The following is a 12500-nucleotide window of genomic DNA, read 5'->3' as shown; positions in this document are numbered from 1 at the left end:
AGTTCTGGGACTGATTCAGAATTAAGGAGAATGATCCTGCGTCTAAGGACCATTCCGACTCTATCGGTGTGAACCTGGATAGAGCGTCTGCCGTCACATTGCGGACTCCTTGAAGGTGAACTGCCGACAGGTACCACTTCTTCTTTTCCGCCAATCGGAAGACGGCCAACATCACCTGGTTGAGAGGTGGTGACCTCGATCCTTGTCGATTCAAGTATCTTACAACTACCTCGCTGTCTATTACCACTTTATGTGGAACGAATGACACGGGGAGACTTTCTTTAAGGTAAGGAGCACTGCCCTAGCTTCTAGAAAGTTTTATGAGAAAGGTCTTGAATAGCCTGGACCAAGTCCCCTGGACTTTTTTCCGATGAGAGTGACCTCCCCATCCCTCCTTTGAGGCGTCTGAGTGAATCGTCACCGACGGGGGAGGTGGCTGAAGAAGAACCTGACTTCTTTAGATGTCTGGCTTGGGACCAAGGCCTGAGAAGAGTACTTAGCCGAAGCGGCTGGTCTTCTCAGATCTCTTCACGCGTTTGATGCATAACTTCTCCAAACTCCGATTGCATCCTTTAGCTGTGCTCTTAGCACTGGGTCTGTCACCGAAGCAAACTGGAGAGCGCAGTACTCTCTCCTGCTCGTGTCTTGATATCCTTTCGGAATCTTGAAGTCTCTTGACAGAACCCGCTATCTCCTTCCTTTTCTTCGCCGGGGTGGAGAAACGGTGTGACAAAAGGTCCCAGTGGATCTTAGCCACTGGAACTTTTGAGATGGAGAAAGTCGAGACTTTTTCGGTTGATCTTGAAGCCTAGGTACTCTAGGAACTGGATCACTTGACTGGAAGCTTGCAAGCATTCTGTCTCGGATGCTGCCCACACCAACCAGTCGTCCAGGTAGGCTACTAGCTGAATTCCCTTTTAGGCGAAATTGTTTGAGAGCTACGCTCGCAAGCTTCGTAAAAATCCTTGGGGCTATGTTTAGCCCGAATGGCATGGCTCCGAAGGCATATAGTCTTCGTTGTAGCCTGAACCCTAGGTAGGGGGAGAGTCGATGGCTAATTGGAATGTGCCAGTAGGCGTCTGACAAGTCTATAGAGACGGAATATGCCCTCTTGGGCAGTAAGGTCCTTATGTGTTGCAGTGTTAGCATTTTGAATTTGCAATTCACTATGAACTTGTTAAGTGGCGACAAGTCCAGAATGACTCTGAGCTTTTCCGAGTCTTTCTTGGGAACACAAAACAGCCTCCCTTAGAAATTGATGGGCTTAACCCTTTTTCTCCAACCGTTCTTGAACGTACTCCTCCATAACGGGGGTGGAGTGTTGGAAAAACCGAAGGTACGGGGGTGGAGTGCTGTACCAGCTCCCGCCCAGTCCATTCTTGAGTAGGCTGTGGGCCCAGGGATCGAAGGTCCACCGATCCCGAAATTTCAGAAGTCTCCCTCCTACAGGTATCACCTCACTTGGACTGCCGTCCTGAGGTCTTGCCTTCCTGACCACGACCACCCCTGAATCCCCTTCCCCTTGAGGGGCGTCTAGACGAGCCTCTGTCTGCTCCTCTAGGCTTTGCTCGAAAGGAAGTAGACTGCCCTTCGAACGCTGGGGTGAATGCCGTGGACTGTGTCAACACGGCCTGGGGGTACCCACTGAAAGGTGGTCGGGGTTTGTGCCACGATCTGGGGCACTGGGGGCAATGGCAATTGCAGTTGCTGTTGCTGTCTAAGAGGCTTGGCTGGCCGAGACGGTAGCCTAGTCCTCATAGTCTTCCTCTTTGGTTGAGGACCCTCATCCGGGGAAGACTTTCTTTTGATAGCCAGGCCCCACTTCTGGAGAAGGTTTCTATTCTCCAAGGCGGCTTTATCAAAAACTTCTTTGACCAAGTCGGTAGGGAAAAAGGTCTTTTCCCCAAATGTTGGAGGAGATTAGTTTCTTTAGCTCGTGCCTCACCGTAGCCGATGTAAACACGAACTCCCTACAAGCTCTCCTTGCCTTGACGAAGCCATAAAGGTCCTTCGTCACTGTGGCCAGATGAGGCTTGGCCACTACCATGAACATTTCATGGACCTTGGGGTCACTTGCCATCGTCTCGAGAGTAGTCTGAAGAGACATTGAGGCAGTCAGTCTTTCTTTTGTATCGAACTCACTTCGCAAAAGAAAGTCAGACAGCTTAGGGAGGTCCTTGCCGAACTGACGTCCGGCAATATCAGCCTCCAACTTTCCCACTGAGAACGTAAGATGGACGTCCTTCCAGTCTTTGTGGTCCATAGGCAGGGCCAGCGACAAGGGTTTACACTCCTCTAGGGAAGGGCAAGACTTGCTGGCCTTGATTGCTTTTAGTACAGCCAGAAACCCTTTCTGTAAAAGGGGGAAGGCTCTAGTAGGCGAGGACACAAAGGAAGGGAGCTTCCTATTCAATGCAGCTACCTTTGAGTTAGAGAAGCCCCTCTCTTTCATCGAGGATGAAAGTAGAGCTTGAGCCTTAGCATGGTCCATCACTATGACCTCCTTCGGCTCTGTCTCCTCCTTTGAAGCTGGTTCCTTCCTCAGCCGGACATAACAGTCCAGATATGATGCCTTGCTGGGCCAGAATTCCACCCTCCAGGGGAACTGAGCCCAGCTTATCCGAGATGACGATCTTTCCAGTCGTCATCGGCATGTGCTCAGCATACCTCCATGGGTTAGCATCTGAGGCACAAGGGAAGGTCTTTCACATTGAGCTTTTTCTGGGGCCCATGTGATTCTGCAAGGCACTGCATTCGCAGTTCCATTGCAGCCGCCTTCTCCTGATTCTCCTTCTGCATTTGTTGGATCATTCCAACAATAGAAGAGAGGGCCTGTCCCAGCTCTACTGGGAGACCGGCCGATGTAGAGGGGCTTGAACTTCATCCTGGGCTTCTGCCAGGAGGTCTTCCTCCTGACACCCGTCCACATCAGATATCCTGTCATTTAGCTGGTTGTCTTGCATCGCGACCGCGACTTCAGCATCCACCTGGATCTGAACTTAGGGGATCTCCTCTTGAGGCTGGGGAATCACTGCATCAGCTGATGCCTTAGGGAAAAGATACGCCCTCATCTTCTCACTTGGAAGATAAGGGCCAGAAGTGTTCTTTTGGAAGCCCCTTACCCAGGTACGAAGTTTCTTCCTAGCTATTTAAATGTCTCATTAATCAGGTTAGTGCACACAGTACATACCTGAGGGTCCCAATACCGGAGATCATCCTTGGAGACAGCGTATGCTGCGTGTCTCCTACAAAACTCATGTCCGCAGAGGTTCTTGCTGCTGACATTGCAGAAAGCACTTCCCCACTTCGGAGTGTCCTTCTGTAAAGAGAAGAAATTTCCATGAGTATCAAGTGAACTATGTATCACTGGATATGCATAGTATAGCATAACAATTCAGAAAGGAAAGACACACACTTGTGTTTCCCTCACAACCCATTGTTGCAGCCTTCCAGATAATAAAATAAAAAATGGTTTATCTCTTCTAGAGTAACCAATGCAAAGTTTCCAGAGGAAACAGGTGCAGCTCACACCTAAGCAATGATTTTAAAATCCTGGATAATAGACAGGGAAGAACTCAGCTTCCTATCTGAGGGCAACAGCAAAGGGATGTGCAAGAAAACACAATAGTGTTAGAAGATACAGTGCTGTACCAAAACCTTTACTATAGTTTTCTTCTTACTGTATATGCTATACAGAAGAATACTAGTACAGTATAGGGGGATGTGTGCCGGCCTGCCTTTGCCGGCCGGCACACACCACAACTAGCTTTAAAGTATACTACTTAACAGCTATAGGGCGGCAGCACTCTGGTTCAAATGCCTGTGCCGGTCGGCAGCAACTGCCGGCTGGTAACAGCCAGTGTTGGCCGGCAATGGCTGCCGGCCAGCAACTACACAAGGTAGTACCCAGCTGCCGGCCACACTCTTGGTGACCGGCAGACAAGGACTGACATAAGCCGGCCGGCAAAGGTACAAGACCGATGCCAGCCGGCAGCAAAAGAACCAGAGAACTACACCTGCCCGGCTGCCGGCCTCATAGGCCGGCAGCCGGGACAGGTACAGCACTAAAAGAAAATAGAATGGATGCCGGGATAAGAGTGTACACTACCTCCAAGCCCGGCAACCGAAAGAGTGCATATAAGGAAGGGGAGAAACTAATTCAGGCTTCCTTGACCAATGCCGTCCGGCTCTGCCGGCAGGCATGGATGAGGGACCAAGAGAGGTCCGGGCAGCACTCGAAAACATAAGACCCTTGCCGGCCAGCAGCTCTGCCGGCCGCAATGGGCTGAGTCAATTCCACATCCCAACCTATACTAGGTCCAGAAGTAGAACGACGTACAGTACAGTAAGACCCCTGCCGGCCAGCTCTGCCGGCCGGCAAGGTACAGTACAGTAATGGCTAGGCCATTACGGAGATAGAGGGGGAAGGGACAAGAGGGTCCTGCCAACCTTGCTTTAGTGACAGATCACCCGCAGCCAAGAAACTTATCTTAGCCTAAGGGAGATCTAAGGGAAAAGGCCAGCAATACTTGCCAGCTTCCAGAGCACCAAAACAAGGAAGGCGTTGCTACTCCCAAGGGAAGAACTTATCCTCCCCTGAGAACAGCAACAGGACTTAGTCTGGTCGATCACAAAAGAAGGAATCATAACTACAGAAAGCTTCGGTAGTGACCTAAGGGAGCTAAGCTCCCTTTGTATGTGTTAGGTCAGCGAAGGGGACTCTGCCCCAAGTCAGACAACACAGACTCAGACTAAAAACTCTGTTGTTCTGTCCCTCTTGAACCATAACTACAGGAACAGGAAGGTACAGTAACACCCTAGTATAGTTTTATCGAAAATAAATTCGGAAAAAACCACTTAGGGATAAGCCCAAGGCTTAAACAGAGGGAAAGGGATTGCATACCTTCTCCGAAGAAAAGAAAGCAACCGGGGAGTATGATAAAGTATACTAAGGCTCCATAAGCAATTAGCCTAGGCACCAAGAGAATCGATTACCTAATTCACCGAAACTCACACGTATACAATCTTGGAAATATTCCACACTGTCTAAAATGTATAAAATATAGCCTAAAGCTTCAATAAAATTTTAATTACACTCGGAAAAACCAAAATCATGCATGAAGTACTAGGACCAAACGACTAGGCTACATGGCCTAGCGTAGGCCAGAATGGCGAATACTTCGCCAAATAATACTAAGCACGAAAGGAAATCCTATGTAATGTTAAATAGCTAAAATTTATTAAAGCAAAACAACCAGGAATGTCGCTCTGACTAACTAATTTATACCTAGCGAGCGACAGTGTCCAGGACACCTCTGGTAGGCTACGGCTCTTGTATCAAAGATTAATCCTATTAATCACTCAAAATTTTACCAAGAGCCTACATTTATACATAACAGACACTATACTCAACTTATCAGAGCCGACGAAGACGAAGAAGCCATGAAAAGTCGAATAAATCCAAGATTTGCGAGAAAAACAGGAAAAAACACCGAGTTGTTAAGCTACGCAGAAAGGAATACAGATGGCGCCAGGATTGGCGCCAGGCACGCATACGAATCGGGGGATAGGGAAGCCTTGGGAGCGGCTCCCCTTTTTCTTTCCCGAGTTCGTATCTCGTCAATCACCTCCTACGAGACGAAATCTCTGTCCAGGTTGTAGATTGCCATGTGACGTGTCTAGAATACGTCCTCTGATATGTCGCGATATCCCTTTCAGGAGGGATACTCGCTCCAGGAGTTAGAATTCTGGTACCTTAAGGTAAATTCTCTGGGAATATCGCCGTAGTTGTAATATACCCTAGGAAGCTACCCTATAGGAACTTCCATCAGGACGACATGGCTTGAGCCTAAAAATATCCATATATATACATATATATATATATATATATATGTGTGTGTGTGTGTGTGTGCGTGCGTAGTGTGTATTTGGGGATGGTGCGTATATATACACAAACATATATATAGTATATATATATATACATATATATACATATATATATGCATACATATATATATATATATATATATACTAATATATATATATTATATATATATATGTATATATATATATATATATATAGATTGATAGATAGATAGATATAAATATATATATATATATATATATATATTTATATATATATTAATATATATATATAAATATATATATATATATATATATAAATACAAATATATAATATATATATATACGTATATAAATATATATATATATATATATATATGCTGTATATATATACAAATATATATATATATATATATATATGTATATATATATGTATATATATATATATATATATTTTATATATATATATTTATATATAAAAATATATACATATGTATATATAAATATATATATATATATATATATATTCATACTCAACACACACACACATATATATATATATATATATACATATATGTATATATATATATATATATATGTATATATATATATTTATATATATATAAATACATATATATATATATATATACATATATATATCATATATATATATATATTTTGTATATATATATATATATATATATTGTATATATAAAAAAAAATATATATATATATATATATATACATATATATATATATATATATATATTTTATATATATATTTATATATAAAAATATATATATACACACATATATATATATATATATATTATACATACATACTCAACACACACACAAACACACACACATGTATATATATATATATATATAAATGCATATATATATATATATATACATATATATATATACATATATATATATATATATATATAAAAAAAATTTGTAGATATATATATATATATATGTATATATATAAATATGTATATATATATATATATATATATGTTGCCTATATAATCAGTTTGACTGTATAACCATTTTACTTATATAACCATTTTGATCCTTTTTACTGTATAATCGGTTGGAATCTATAATCCTTTTTTTTGTTGACTTTGGAAGATGTAATCTTTTTTGGGTGATGTAGTTTTGTTTGCTTAGTTTTGGCTCCATTTAATTACATTTTTCATGTCTTGAGTTATAATCCATATTTTGCTACAGTAATGAGTTATGTGGGTTTAGCTTAGTAAGATGATGCTGTTTGAGTATTTTTTTTGGAAGTTGAGATTTTGCACACCCCGAGCGAGTTGCGACCAAGTAGAAATATTCGGATTTTGAATCTAAGGTAAATGGTGACGTGACAAGATTTTCCTTGGTTTGTTGGAATTTCTGACAGTTCCGGGAGTAACTGTAACTTGGTAGGGGGGGATTTGTCACGTACACCCTGCTTGTGGTCACGTGAAGGACCCCTGGTCACCAGCTCGCTTGAGGGGAATGCGATTTATCAGCATCCACCGGAGAAGAGGTTGTCTCCATGCCAAATTGCCAACGAATGGTTTTCTGCCTCCCACCTTATCTTGCAGATTTTGTTGGGGGGCCTTGAGGCGGAGCTTGACGGACAACGGCCAGGAGGGCGTAGGCCTGCCGGACATAACTGGATTACTGTGACGAGGATGACACTGATTGGTTTTTTTCCCCTCTGACGTCATGAGGTCACACCCTACGGTGTCGGAGACGCCTTACGATACCCGCCGGACATGCATCAGTCTGGCCTAAAGCAGCAGTAGAAGAAGCTGCCCAAAATAATCGTCCCTTTGCTTGTCATACCAGAACCCTCATTTTTAGACTTAGAAACAATTTTCAAACCTTTTGGACTTAGAAATTTTCGAGTGGAAATTGAATTAACGTGAATGTTAAGTCTTCGTCCCCTGACCGTTGTTCATCAAGTTAAGAATAATTGTATCATGCTACCATGAAATGAAGAGCACGTATTTTATTTAAAGAAACATTGCAAGATTGAAATTCTTAGACTTTCTAAAAGTGCTCAGACCTTTGTATGATTATTTTGGAAAATATATTGCTCAATACAAATTAAACTTTGTGTATCCCGCATCTTGAATATTAATGTTTAAATTAATTGTCAGTGTCGTGACAATAAAATGGTGGCTAGTCGGTGGATCATTGAGCAATTAGGAAAAAGAATAAATAAAATCACGATATGAGTTCACAGGAACTTGAAGAATTGTACATGAAAGTCGACGACGTCGTAGGTCTGCGTCTTGTCGTGAGGACACAAGGAGAACCTGTATACACTGAAACATCGATGGGAACAGAGAAACGAACACGGCAGGAAGAGGACTATAACCGCCCTTTGTTTGAAGATGGGTTCGAATCCCCGCTCGAAGGAAATAGACTATATGGCCATTATGAAATATTTCTGAGTTTCGTGGAAGCAGTGATGACGGATCAGTGTTGGATTGATCATCAGAAAATCATCGAGGCGAAAGAGGGAATTCGAGCAAAGGACCTTAGGAAATTGAGGAGAAAAATAGAGTTTATGGAGTCCAGATCATGGACACATCTGAGAAGACGTCTACAACGGAGGGCAGGCCTGAGAACGACCAGCAACGTAATCCCTGTCGAGAAGGAAACAGCCAGGAGTTTACCGGATTGGTCACCCACGGAGGACCTGTGGAAAGGAGACCTTAGCGCCCTTACGCCGAGTTGTGAGGGCTGGAATGGACGGCGCACAGGAGAGGAAACGGAAAGAAAACACATTCGTCCTAGAGAGGATGACACGGCACCGTTCCTGTTGGAAGAGAAGACAGTTTTTCGTCGCGGGAGCAACAGCATCGAAGATCGCCGTCCGAAATGGTGATTTAGGACCCTGTCGAAAGCAGTCGGAGTGTCCCTGATTACCCGTGCCATAGAGGAACTCGTCGTCCAAGAAGCAGCTGGTGTTTTGGCTAGAAGGACACGCCCGCCAAGGTCAAGGAATGGTGAAAGAATTCCTAGACAGCAACAGTAGGACGAGGGACCCAAGGCGACCCACAGCAATCAACCTCCCACGGAAGTTAAGTAACATGTTACAAAATCTGTAGTTTTATGTTTAACTAATGTATTTTGAGATTTTGTAGAGTAACGAAGCTATCGTCCCGTTTTCTTTGCGTAATGTTGAATTTGGATGAAAGACACTAGTTTAGTTGAAGAAAGTAACTAGTCGAGTAAAATGTTTTTGTTGTTAAAGCTTCGAGTAAAGATTAGAATCTCTGTTGGTAAAAGAAGAAAATTAAGTTGATTTGTTGCTGTGGTCAAAAGAGAAATTGTATTTTGTGCTGCATGAACTATAAGTTTTTGTTGCATAATTTCTTCGACTTATAGTGTTTTGAGTTTGTTTTTTGTGACCTTTGTGGTCAAAGATGTTAAATGTGATTTTTGGATTTTTGGAAAAAGAAGGCAAGTCACATGTTGATATAACTTTGTGTTAACAATAACAAGTTGTTTGATTCCAGAGAGGAAATGTAGAACCATTGTAAGTTCAGAGTTAAGAAGTAAGTTATGAAGTTTTTGTAATACCTCTTTTGAGTATGTACTTGATAAAATTATGGAGAAAAAAGATGTAAATTAGGCACATTGGTATTTGGGAAATTAGTGTCACAATATTTGCTCTTACGTCGTATTCCGTGTTATCGATTAATAGCGTACTTAGTTCATTGTGAAATGTTTTGAAAGAAAGAGTAAGCTATTGTTTGCCAGTTTTCGCCTGAGATTATCTTGATTGATAAAGACGAGTTGTTAACGTAATCACCAAAGCGAGTTCAGTTGTTAACAGTTGTTAAGTAATTAGTAATGTCACGTAGGAGATTTAAAAAATTTTGCCTTTGGTTTCTTTTAGTTACAGTGTGTCATAAGAGATTTGTTTGTCAAGTGTTCGGTCTGGTTGATGACACCGAGCATTGTTAGCAAATTGTTTTGGAAAAGTAATGTCAAAATTGTTTAACAGGGAGAGTGAACGCATTTTTGTTTAAAGGGTACCCGATTAAAGTCAGCTGACACGAATGAAGATGAGTGATATGAATGCGATGTTGTGTGGATTCCCTGAGTAAGCATTATGATGTCACCGCCACTGTTATAGAGCACACCTTGAATGATTTTTGCTGTGTGTGTGTTAAGAGGAAACCTAAGATTTTGACAAGTAATGTAATTTCTTTTGCTTAAAGGTCAGAATTAATTCTTTGTTTACAAATCTTATTCTTTAGAGGGTTATGTGTTTCGGAAAAATCGTGACAAGTAGACACAAATTGATTGATTTTGGGTAATGTTTGACAACATGATATAAAGATGAGAATTTGAGTTTTTTATGTGGTTGTCAGTTATAGTTAACTCGCGAGAACAAAATAAGAAGTGTGAAAAATTTGAGAAATGGCGAACAAGATGCCGTAAATTTTCATTTGTTCGTGGCAAAGAGTAATGTAAATGAGCGTAACGACTGTAACAGCAGATATTGGAGACACGATAGTTATAACAGTAGGTCTAGAGTTGCAAGACTTGATAGGCTAACCTGTGGTTTGAAGAATAACTTACTCAAGCAATACACCCTGATTCGTGTAAAGAATTCTTAAGTTGATTACTTATTTTTGAAGTCAAGGTATGACGTAGAACGTGGCTTTGATGTTAATTAAGTGATTTGGTGAATCCATGAGATAAAGCCTAGTATTTTGATGGCTTTATATATGTATAGAGACCTGATAAGAGGCTAGCTAATTGCCCTTCAGAGTTATGTAAGTTTCGGTAACTTGTCTCAAAGGCAAAAGAGATTGTTTTGTTTTCTTTTTTGTGTGTATCATGATGCCTGTTTTGTGCATAAGATCAGGACGTAATTTTAAGGATTTTGAGCTCAATTTGCTTTAAACACAGGATATAATGAGTGTGTTGGAGATACACCGTATTACTTAGTTTTTGGTCAAGGTCCAAATTTGCCTTATGAAGTTTTCACGAAGAAAGAGAAACTGCCTGTGTATAATGTAGAAGATTTTCGTACCTATGTTGCAAACGTAAATAAGAGGGCTTTTGAAGTTACAAATAAGATTTTGAAGATAACCCAAGAGAGGAACGTTTGTAGTTACAACAGGAGATTTAAGACAAAGTCACACGAAATTCAGATAGGGGATCGTGTGTATATAAAACGGCTTCAGGGTAGAGAGCATAGGTTCGAATCAGCTTTTATTGGTCCGTTCAGGGTAATTCATATTAACCATGATAAAATAACTGTAAAGAGTATAGCTAGAGGTAATGTATACGAGGTTCATGCCTCCATTGTTAAGATAGTACCAGAAAATGAGCTGACGAGCGCCGATAATCGGAATGTGTCAGCAATTTACCCTGTGCTAGATGCCAATGATGGGTCAGCTGAGTTGCAGCGCACTCCTTGAGAGAGAGAGAGAGAGAGAGAGAGGAGAGAGAGAGAGAGAGAGAGAGAGAGAGAGAGAGAGAGAGAGAGAGAAAACCGAGTGGCAGAACGCCACCCGAGCGCGTTTTCTGTTGAGAGGAGAGAGAGAGAGAGAGAGAGGGAGAGAGGTGATGGAGCAACTGGTGACCGGCAGAGCATCGCCTACGCCCGTTTTCTGTTGAGAGAGAGAGAGAGATGAGATTGCGCACGCGCAGGAGCGGCGTAAAAATGTTCGCAGAAGGAAGAGAAAAAGAAGAGTGGAAGTAGCTGTGTGAGAACAGATGAGAGAGAACTGTTTTCTTTTTGGCTAATGATTAATCCCGTAGCGATAGGGAAGTAAGAAAGTTTTTTTCTTCGAGTTTTTTTTCTTTGAAAATTGTTGAAGAGATTGTTTTCTTTTATTGGCCTCAGTGATAGGTTATGAAGAGTTTTTGTTTTGAGTAAGGTTTAACGTAACTTGAGAACAGTTTGGACTTTGGAGAAATGTTATGGCGTTTAGTTTTAACGTAAATTTACGTTTTTTGCCTTTTGTTTTTCGTTGTAGGGAATTAACGTAGATCCGATTGTAATTATTTTCCCTATTCGTAGTTACGGTAGGAAATTTTGGTTTCAGATTAGTTCTCTGTGGTGAGTGGTTGCACTCCCCTAGAAAGATTGATTCGCCGAACGTTTGAGTGGGCTCCACAAGGCATTAGGAGAATTGGAAGTACCCAGGCCTACGTGGCTTAGGGTTGTAAAGTGCGATGTAGAGAATGTTAGTGTGTTGGTAACACAAGAGCCTTTGTTTGTGTGATGTGGATTAGCTTGGATGAATAAGCGTCCTAGAATGATTGTTGTTTGTTGGGATTAAGTTGAGTTCGAGCAAAAGAGGTGAGACAACGCAAGATGAGAATGTCGCTGTTGTGTAACCGATTTGTGTAGGTTGTGTCTCTGTTGTGAAAGTTTCTGCTCGAGAGCTTGTTTTCTGTTGTGGTGCGAGCAATGTGTCAGCAGTTTTCCCAGATTGGAATTGGAATGATTGGGCATGTAGAGTTCATAGCTTTGATGACGACAGCAGAAGAGAGAGGCGACCGCCCCTTAACCCACAAGACTTTGAGTGTAGGTTTTTGCTTAGCATGTGTGTGTTTCTTGCTGTCCGGGTGGACGTACCGTCACGAGCGCGGGTTGAAGA

The sequence above is a fragment of the Palaemon carinicauda genome, chromosome 18 (assembly GCF_036898095.1).
Source record: "Palaemon carinicauda isolate YSFRI2023 chromosome 18, ASM3689809v2, whole genome shotgun sequence".
Lineage (NCBI taxonomy): Eukaryota > Metazoa > Arthropoda > Malacostraca > Decapoda > Palaemonidae > Palaemon > Palaemon carinicauda.
Note: the sequence above shows the minus strand (reverse complement) of the source record.